The sequence below is a fragment of the Echinops telfairi genome, unplaced genomic scaffold (genome assembly GCF_000313985.2).
Source record: "Echinops telfairi isolate 266 unplaced genomic scaffold, ASM31398v2 ScPeMD7_7424;HRSCAF=8462, whole genome shotgun sequence".
NCBI lineage: Eukaryota > Metazoa > Chordata > Mammalia > Afrosoricida > Tenrecidae > Echinops > Echinops telfairi.
Genome location: NW_022111324.1, coordinates 24,839,920 through 24,849,581, shown reverse-complemented (window position 1 = coordinate 24,849,581; position 9,662 = coordinate 24,839,920). Strand labels below are relative to the sequence as shown.

Genomic DNA, 9,662 nt, shown 5'->3' with positions numbered 1-9,662 from the left:
ACTCAATGAAAAGAAAGCAGAAAACATTAAAAACTAGAACCAATTTAAATGGATCATAAGGGAGATCAGATGATACTCACTCACTGCCATCAAGTCGAGGCCAACTCATAGCAGCCCCACAGGTCGGGGTAAAACTGCCCGGGTGAGTTTCCCAGGCTGTAACTGTTTACGGGAGTAGAAAGCTCCATCTTTCTCCTGCGGAGAAATGAAAGGGAAATGCACTAGGCTTAAGCTTCTGGTGAATTTGTTCTGACCTCAGACCGGGATGTGAAGAGCCTGACCCTAGCAGGCCAGGGCTCCCTGATCACACGAGAAGGTGCTCCATTGACCCTGACTGCACCTGCAATCATCCACCTTCCAGTGCACTCTGCATGATGGTAGGGCTTTGCACAGCCCTGGTCCATGGTCAGAAAGAGTCACCAGAAGCTTAATCCCTATGTCTATTCCACCCCCCCATGTTTTTGTGTGGCTGAAACAACTTTAGAATTGGTCAAAAGGAAGATCAGATGATACTACATTTTAATTTAACTACATCTACCATAATTGACTTTACAATGCTCGCTGAGAACAAGGCTAATCACATCCGTCAACCATGATCAGGCGGTTCTAAAGGTTGCTTAGGGGCAAACTGATCCTAAGGCATCTTCCGGATTTGACAGGAGGCACTCAGTTCAGGTGATCCAACACAATGCTCAACCTATAGAAGAGTATCAATGTGACATGCAAATACAATTTTGCTTAAGATTAGCAGTAGTACATTGACAGGGAACTGCCAGAAGTTCTGGCTGGATTCAGAAGCCGACATGGAACAAAGGATACCATTGCTGATGTCAGACGGATCTTGGCTCAAAGCAGGGAATACCAGAAAAAGGTTTACTTGTGTTTTATTGACTATTCAAAGACATTTATCTGTGTGGGCCATCATAAACAATGGATAACCTGGAGAAGAATGGGAATTCTAGAACAGTTCATTGTGCTTCTGTGGAACTTGTATATTGGATCAAGAGGCAGTGTGTGAAAGAACAATGGGATATTGTATGGTTTGAAAATCAGGAAAGGTGCGCATCAGTGTGGTACCCTCTCAACATGATTATTCAACCTGTATCCTGAGCAAATCATCAAAGAAGCTGAATTGTATAAAGAAAAATGTGACATCAGGATTGAAGGAAGGCTTATTAACTTGTGATAATCAGATGGCATTGCTTGTTGAAAATGAAGAGGACTTGAAGCACTTGCTGATGAAGATCATTGTAGCCTTCGGTATGGATTACAATGCAATGTAAAGAAACTAAAAATCAAAACAAACAAACAAAGATCAGAATCCTCACAACTGGACCAGTAGGTAACATCATGACAAATGGAGAAAATATTGAGGTTGTCAAGAATTCCATTTTTCTTGGATCAACAATCAGTGCTCATGGTAGCAACAATCAATATCAAAATAGAGGTTGCACTAGGTTAATCTACTAGGCAGACTTGTCAAGAAGACGACATAAAACATTATAATGAAATGTGCAAAGACCTAGAGCCAGCAGCAGGAGAAGATGGAAGGAATGCACAGTCACGTACCAAAAAGTACTGACTGACATCCAACTATTTCACAAGCTAGCATATGATCAAGAACCAGAAGTATCAAAGGAAGTAGTCCAAGCTGCACTGAAGGCTTTAGAGCAGAAAATCAAGCCTCCAGGAATTGACGGAATACCAATAAAAATGTTTCAACAAACTAATTCAGTGAGGCAAGCACTCACGAGTCCATGCCAAGAAATTTGCCAGACAGCTAGCTACCTAGCCTACCAACTGGAAGAAATCCATATTTGTGCCCGTTACAAAGAAAGGTGATTCAGAAATTACCTAATCAAATCATTAATATCATATGTAGCTGTATATAAACAATACATTGCCAGCTATTCAAGGCAGATTCGGAAGAGGACCCAGAACCAGGAATATCATTGCTGATATCAGACGGTGTTTGGCTGAAAAGAGAATATCAGAGCAATGTTTACTTGTGTTTTAATGCAAAGGCATTCAATTGTGTGGATTCTAATAAATTATGGATAGCATTGAAAAAATTGAAATTTCAGAACACTTAATTTTGTTTATGCAGGTATGTACATAGACCGAGAGGTAATCAGTTGAACAGAATTAGGAGATATTACATGGCTTAAAGTTACAAAGGGTGTGTGTTAGGGCTGTACCCTTTCACTCTACTTATTCAGGCTGTATGCTGAGCAAATCCTCTGAGAAGCTGGACCACACGAATAGGAACTCAGCATTCGGATTGGAGGAAGGCTCATTAACAACCTACTGGATGTAGGTGACACAACCTTGCTCACTCAAAGCCAAGAAGACATGAGCTTTATTACAAGGAAAGATGTCCCCGTGAGGATTAAATTGTGCCTGACCCAAACCAGAGTATTTTCAATTGCCTCACATGCCTGTGAAAAAAATGTCCAATGAATAAGGAGAATTGGAAGTTTGAATTTATTGTGTTAACAAAGAATATTGAAAGTATCATGAACTACCAAAAGAACACATTTGTTTTGGAAGAAGTATAACCAGAATATTCCTTAGGAGCAAGGGCAGACAGACATCGTCTTGTGTATTTGGAACAGTTTATCAGGAGAGACTAGTTCCTGTAAAAGGACATTACGAACTCAAAACCAAACTCACTGCCATCAAGTCGATTCCAGTTCAGAGGGACCTTATAGCACAGGGTAGAACTGCCCCTGTGGGTTTCTGAGACTGTAATTGTATAGGAGTGGAAAGCCTCATTTTTCTTTCTTTTGATGGGCTGGTGGTTTCGAGCTACTATCCTTGCAGATGGTAGCCCAACAAGTAATCTACTACCCACCAGGGCTCATCAAGGGAGAGGAAGAGCTTCAGTGAGATGGATTGCCACAGGGGCTGCAGCTTTGGTGCAGAACCAGGGAGTGCTTCATTCTGTTGAAGGTAGAGAAACAAAACCAAGACACTTATGATTTGATAGATAGATAGGTTTGTACCGTGAAAAGGACTATAACAGTTCGTTAGTCCACACAGCAGTACAGAGGATTAGTTCAATTCACTTTCGTGGAACAGTTAATATACTGAAAATCCTTCAACTCACATGGGCTGCCAGGTCCAAGGTCAAGGAAGCAGACAGTGGAGTCCTCCCTTGGGCAAGGCAGGCAGAGCTTTCCTGCGGGCAGAAAACAGCAGGGTGTCAGCAACAGTCAGTATTAGGATATTGAACTCAAGCAGTGCAAGGTGACAGGATCCACGTCAAGCTCAAGCGATGCACGCATGAGCAGCGTGGTGAAGCAGGTCTTGAAGGAGCCTCAAGATCTAGCTACACAGTCCATGGGTTGGGTTGGCCCACAGGTACTGTAGCACACAGTTTGAGGCAGAGAGCTAGCTAAGGCAGCAACAACTCTCAATTACCAGTGAGCAAGAGAGATGGGGTGGGCCTTGCAGAGCCACTTATCTCTTTGCTCTCCAATCACACTTCGACCTGATTAATCCCACATGTTCCTATTGGCCAGGTTGGCACAATAAACCTAACTATCACAGAGCCTAAGCGATAGCATCTAACACCAACAATGAGGAATCTAGGTATTTAAACATGACCTGGACAACTGGTGTGCTCTTTGCTATCAAGAAGTTACTGCTCCAGTTCAGAATTAAGGAATGTATAAATTATAACTCTATATCTCTATATATGCTGAAATGCACCAATTTCCACCCATGTCTTCAATTCCAATCCATCACAAAAAATTCATTCTAGTGTGCTACTTTTCCATATCTGCAACTCCCTGCCATTAACCACCATTAATATCTTTGTTTATTCTATGGCGCTGTTATGTAACCAAGCTTTCATCATCTCAGCTGCAAGGTTAGCTGGTTTAAAGAAGAGCAGTGAGATCAGGTTACCTAGAATCTCAGAATAAAACTTACTGGGTGCATATGTTTTAAAATATTTTCTTTATTATTCTTTTCTAGTGTAAGTATTATTTGAATGTACCTTAAAGGCTGTATTATGTTTATCATATGTTTATCAATGTTGGTTAAATTTAAGTTAAATGAAGGGTTATTTGAAACACAGACTCTGTCTCCAGACATGTATAATTTTTCTTCCTGTGTTTTCTCTTTTGAATTGTTTTTGTATTAGTCATGTTTGTATGCTTCATCATAGTTATACAGCACATCTCGGTGTCTCAATTTGTTCTTATTATTTTATTTAAATTTGTGAAAATTAATAACTTTAAAATTATTTTTCAAAATACAATAGAATATTCCAGATAGGGATTGACTGGATTTTTAAAAAATAAAAGAATATTTACAATAGTTCAGCGGAAACCAGCCTATTTTTATGCATTTTACAAGTTTTTCAAAGCATTCTATTGTTTTAAATATGTCGGTTAGACTCTTAAAAATAACATTTCCTTCCCCTGGATACCAATGTATTTATTTTTTCCTATTTGGCAAACATTAATTGGGGGCTTCCAAGGTTTATAATAGAAGTAAAACTCACCCACGCCATTCCCAAAAATTAAAATTAACCAACCCCTCACTACATTCCTTTTGTTTCAAAATAACTGTAACATCTTCTTTATGCTGTAACCTGGGGACAGAAATGCGATGTGCAGAGGCCAGCAGTAAAACCGAGTGAGGAAACGGAAAACACCCAAAGACTTGCGCCCATGGGAATTCCGCACAGGGCATTGGTGATAGGACTGATGGAGGAACTTAAACAAGTCTCGCTATCCCAGAGAACAGGGTGGCAGCCCAGGCATAATGGGGGAAAGGGATGGGAATTGTTACCAGAATCCAGTGGTCTGAAGCCATGGCAGGGATTGCTCCTGGGTGCTGGGATCCCACAGGGGTGGGATGTCTAGCAGGAGCGGCAGCCACCGAGAAAGCACAGCAACTTCTGGAGGGAGCACCTGGAACCGAGTAAGGAAGAGAAAATGCCGGCCTTTCCCCTTCTCCTTCCAGTCTTTTGCCAGTGCCGCCCATTGGGATGAGCAGAATAAAAGAAACTTTCAGGAGATCCTGAAATGTAATCCTCCACATAGGGAGCAGAGCCCGCGGATAGTCAGAAACGGCAGGAGACCAAATGACACACGAGGGGGCATGCATTCCTTAGCTTTGCATACCTGCTGTACAATCGAGCAGCCAGGGGAACAGCTACTAGGAGCTCTGAGGAAGGCGAGGAGGAGGAACAGAAGACAGAAGGCAAAGGGAGACCAAGAGGAGAAAGGCACGGAATCAAATTGAACAGGAGAAATCAATTTCAAAAGAGCTAGGCAGGTATTTATTCACTCAGTCAATTAAAGATGTTTACTCAACCCCTGGGATGTAGATGCTATGAGATTTGAAAATGCAAACTGATAAATAGTAGATAGATGAATCGAACCGTATCCTGAGCCTCAGCATAATGTTAAGAAAAGAGGAAACCAAAGCAACCCCACAGCATTGAGCTGACTGCTCATTGGCACCCTAATGCCACAGAAAGAGCCACTCGGCAGGCTCAACTGTGACGTTGTCAGGTCTGATCTAGGGCACCCCCATTATTTTTAATCGTGCTATCTACCAATATTTGCATTCTATCTTGCATGTGATAGAGTGACAGCAACAACAATGTCAACCCCCCAGTCAGGCAGCATCAGTGAAACGGCTGAGTCCATAGAGACCGAAGTGTGAGTTAGAGTCCTGGGATGGATGCCAGCCCTACTCAACATTTTGACTCGGGCATAAGGGAGGACAGAGGGCGCTTCTGCTTCTTGCCATTTAAATCAGACTTTTCTGAGAAAGGGCATTCTTTGAAGTATTGAAAATGGAGTTATCTCTTTCTCTACTATGAAATGCTTGGTGCGCTATTTGGTAGCAGGCATGGGATGTAAAACTCAGAGCTGGTGCTTGAAGCAATGCCTTCCTAGACTGTAAGAGGCGAAATTTGGTTTTATGTGTTTATGCTTTGATGCAAGAAAAAGTCAAAATACATGAGTATATTTGTGTTTCAAAACTACATTGAAAATGTTAACAAAAAAAGAGAAAATACTGACTAAAATAATCATGGAGTGGGAGGATAGTGAGATTAAGGGTGATTTCTTTTAACCTCAGGTAGACTTTATTCTGTGCTGTGCTTTGCTATAACAACACTTCCATAATTTTATTTTTAATGCTTACAAAAGTGATGTGCCACCTCAAATACAGATTACGTTTAAGATCATTGTGAGACAATTCTTTTTTCTTTATCATTTTATTGGGGGCTTGGACAGCTCTTATCACAATCCACACATACATCCATTGTGTCAAGCACATTTGTACATATGCTGCCATCATCATTCTCAAAACATTTGCTTTCTACTTGAGCCCTTGGTATCAGTTCCTCGTTTTTTCCCTCCCTCCCTCATGAACCCTTGATAATTTATAATTTTTTTTCATGTCTTATACTGTCTGATGTCTCCTTTCACCCGCTTTTATGCTGTCCGTCCCCCAGGGAGGGGGTTATATGTAGATCATTGTGATTGGTTCCCCCTTTCTTCCTCCACCTTCCCCTGCCCCTCCTGGTGTCATTACTCTCATTATTGGCCCTGAGGGGTTTATCTGTCCTGGATTCCCTGTGTTTCCAGATCTTATCTGTACCTGTTTGTACATGCTCTGGTCTAGCTGGATTTGTCAGGTAGAATTGAAGTCATGATAGTGGGTGGGAGCATTAAAGAAAGTTGCATGTCTCATGGGTGCTATACTGCACCCTGATTAGCTCATCTCTTCCTTGTGACCCTTCTGTATGGGGATGTCCCATTGTCTACAGATGGGCTTTGGGTCTCCACTCCGCACTCCCCCTCATTCACATTGATAAGATTTTTTGTTCTGAGTCTTTGATGCCTGATACCTGATCCCATCAACACCTCATGGTCACACAGGCTGGGGTGCTTCTTCCATGTGGGCTTTGCTGCTCCTCAGCTAGATGTCCGCTTGTAAAAGAACCACAAATGGGCCCAACTATAGGCTGCGGAACCAGGCGGATACCATGCAGAGAGACCCTGGAGAGTTCTGAGAGTCGGTGAAATCACCACAGCTACCAGGGGGCCCTGAGGGGGGGGGCACGGCCTGAGCTCCCTGTGTGGCTCTCTCAGACAGTGGCCTGGCCGACGCCAGTGCCCATGGGACTGGAAGTGAAGTTGGGGGTGCTGCTGCTGGTGCTCACCCCAGTTGGCAGTCTGGTGCCCATCTGCGTATTGCTCTGGGCAGGAGCGAGTCATGGAGCCTACACCTCCTGCTTTAAAGCCCTGAGCCTTGAAAGCCGGTCACAGGCATGTGTTTCTGGCCAGCTGTCTCCTGCTATTGATGAGGCCCTGGGGCCGCTGCATGGAATGCTCCCTAGTCCCCCCTCCAGGGGTTCATCCATCCACGGGCTTCTTTCTGGTCTTGGTGCTGGAGCAAATCACACTGGCAGTCGGACTGCCTCCTCAGGAGAGCTCTGCTGGGAACAACCAATGGGGGGCCGCAGCCTGGCATGCAGGACGGGCCAGGCATCCCCCAGGCAAGTGGAGTTGCCCCAGCCGCACCTTCGGCACCCCCAGGCCTGCGTCCTGGTCTTCTCCTGGGCCCTGCACTCGGTGTTTGAGGGGCTGGCGGTGGGGCTACAGCGAGACCAAGCTCGGGCTATGGAGCTGGGCTTGCCTCTGCTGCTCTACAAGGGTACCCTGGCGGTCAGCCTGTCCCTGCAGCCATTGCAGAGCCACCTGCGGGCCCAGGTGGTGGCTGGCTGTGGCATCCTCTTCTCATGTATGACACCTCTGGGCATCGGGCTGGGTGCCGCTCTGGCAGAGTCAGCTGGGCCCCTGCACCAGCTGGCCCAGTCTGTGCTGGAGGGCACGGCAGCTGGCACCTTCCTCTACCTCACTTTCCTGGAGATCCTGCCCCAGGAGTTGGCCACTTCTGACCAGAGGACCCTCAAGGTCATTCTGCTTTGCCCTTCTAACTGGCCTGCTCTTCATCCAAGTCTAGGAGGGAGGCACCAGTAAAGGGCAGGGGAGGTTGGGTAGCAGGTACCCCTACCCTATCTCCCACCCCAATGTATGTGGAAGAGGCCAGGGAGGCACTGAGGACCAAAGAGTTCCCCAGGAACTAGGGGTGAAGCCTTTGGTCAGACAGCAGCCTGGCCCCAGACCAGGGGACAAGGGTGGCCATAATCAAGGACATTAGGATTAAGGATCAGACTCCACATGCAAAGGCAAACTGACATTATTTAGGCTGGGGGTGGGCCACCCACCTGCTGTGGAGTAGTGGTATGGAGAGGCATTCCAGTTGGTTCTAGCCCATTTCAGCACCCTGTCACATACAGTGGCTCCCTCCTACTTTCCTTACCTCCTACTGTGACTCCTCCCTCTTCCCTGTGCCCAGGTGGGGCTCATACCAAATGGCCTCCTCCTGCCAGTTTGAGTGTCTTCTCTGGTCTTTCTGGCCCTACTCAGTTCTTTACTTTCAAAGTACCAAATAACGCCCTCTCCCCCGCTCTCCTGTCTTTTTTCTCAAAGCACAGTGATGGCACTGAGTCCTGCCCAGCACCTCAGTGAAGGGGACCTGCTTGTTCTTGATTTGGGTCCCAGGTCCTGGGGTGGGGCAGAAATGTTTATTGGGCTGAGGTAGGGGTGGGATTGGGATAGCCCCCAACTGCACCTTAGGGATACAGGACACACACAGTCCCATGCCCAGATTGCAAACACTGAGCTGCCAGCACATTTTTCCCCCCAAATATATCAGAGGGGCCAAAGGGGGAAGGGGAGACGCACCTCAGGTTATTGTGGGGAAGGAAAGCTATGCGTAAGGGCCATGTTCTCTAGACTCTATTTTACTAGTTGACCTGTTTGGAGACAAGTTGTCCAAATAAAAGATGCTTCTATTTAAAAAAAAGAAGAAAGAACCACTAATGGAAGTAATAGATTCTATTGCTTTAGAAGTCTCTGAAAACAGAACACTTCTGTTTCATCATCACACTGTAATACAGGTTTAATGATAGCAAGCTGTACTTAGGCATTTTGGATAAAAAGTAACTCATCTGAGTGATTTACTCATAACATGTTCACTTCCTACAACAGCCTCACAAGCACTTGGATGACAATTCAATCTGTGCACAAAACTATTAAGAGCAAAGGGCATGTTCCTGTCTTATCGATTATGACTCCTCCGCTCAGTTTTACCTGCACCACAAGAGTCCAGGTTGTCCAGAACGACTCCTACAAAAGCTCACGTTGCCAACACCTCTCTGAAGATGAAAAATGACAATTAGCCATTGTAGACGATTTAAACCCTGTGGTGTTTTTTTCCTCCTCAATCTAATTCCTTCCTCTTCTAATATATTTCGATCCGAGGTCCTTTTTTGTTGCTGTTCTTTGCTTTTGTCTGCCTTCTTTTACTTGCCAAATCCTCTCAAGATTTATCTACTGCTATAGTGCTTCAAACTGGGAGACACTGGTGAAGGAACAAATAAATGAATGGAACAGAATAGAGAAGCAGATGCCGACTAGGTATACGGTGAGAAATGGTATGTGAATTAGTGGGGAAATGATGAACTTGTCTAGCATGGTCTGAGACAATTGGGCTACCAACCCAACCCCATGGCCGCCCCTAAGTCCACTGTGTGAGTGGTTTCTGATTCACAGCAGCCCTAT

At 44.9% G+C, this 9,662-nt stretch overlaps 1 pseudogene; it reads left to right on the top strand.

Moving 5' to 3' along the window:
* Nucleotides 1-5,622: 5,622 nt before the first annotated feature.
* LOC101650974 lies at nt 5,623-7,998 on the top strand (annotated as a pseudogene).
* The last annotated feature ends 1,664 nt before the right edge of the window (nt 7,999-9,662 follow it).